This window comes from Schistocerca americana, chromosome 1 (assembly GCF_021461395.2).
Source record: "Schistocerca americana isolate TAMUIC-IGC-003095 chromosome 1, iqSchAmer2.1, whole genome shotgun sequence".
Classification (NCBI taxonomy): domain Eukaryota; kingdom Metazoa; phylum Arthropoda; class Insecta; order Orthoptera; family Acrididae; genus Schistocerca; species Schistocerca americana.
Genome location: NC_060119.1, coordinates 334,271,512 through 334,272,200, shown reverse-complemented (window position 1 = coordinate 334,272,200; position 689 = coordinate 334,271,512). Strand labels below are relative to the sequence as shown.

General features: G+C 48.3%; 1 pseudogene; it reads left to right on the top strand.

The window, feature by feature from the left end:
• The first annotated feature begins 253 nt into the window (after nucleotides 1–253).
• On the top strand, nucleotides 254–371 carry LOC124555085 (annotated as a pseudogene).
• The last annotated feature ends 318 nt before the right edge of the window (nucleotides 372–689 follow it).

The window sequence follows — 689 nt, the reverse complement described above, 5'->3', positions numbered from 1 at the left end:
AGATTTTAACCTCGAATTCAAATCGAGATATGCTCACTACGATAGCTGACTATCGACTATGTGGCTTTGTTGAACCTTTACGTGCTCCCCTCATACCTTTCATCTTTTCCATTTGCATGTTTTTGGCTCTATAACATAGACTTTCTTCTGGCTTTCCTATTCCATTGTTACAGTTCTACTGAAACCATGCAGGGACCATTAAACCATACCATATTTTCGCCGGTCGCATTACATGTGTGGTAGTGGTTCATTCGCCAACAGCCTTGCCGCAGTGGTAACACCGGTTCCCGTCTGATCACCGAAGTTAAGCGCTGTCGGGCTGGGCTAGCACTTGGATGGGTGATCATCCGGTCTGCCGAACGTTGTTGGCAGGTGGGGTGCAGTTAGCCCTTGAGGCAACCTGAGGATCTAGTTGACTAAGAAATAGCGGCTCCAGTCTCGTAACCTGACATACGGCCGGGAGCGCGGGGTGCTGACCACATGCCCCTCCATATCCGCATCCGGTGACACCTGTGGGCCAAGGATGACACGGAAGCCGGTCTTTACCGTTAGGCCTGTCAAGGCCTGTTCGGATGGAGTTAAGTTTAGTCTAGTTTAATGGTTCATTCTCGTTAAACAGTCAGAAATACACAGTAGCAAAAAATACGTAAGATACAGCTAAAACGCTCAAGGAAAACGCCGGCATAAAG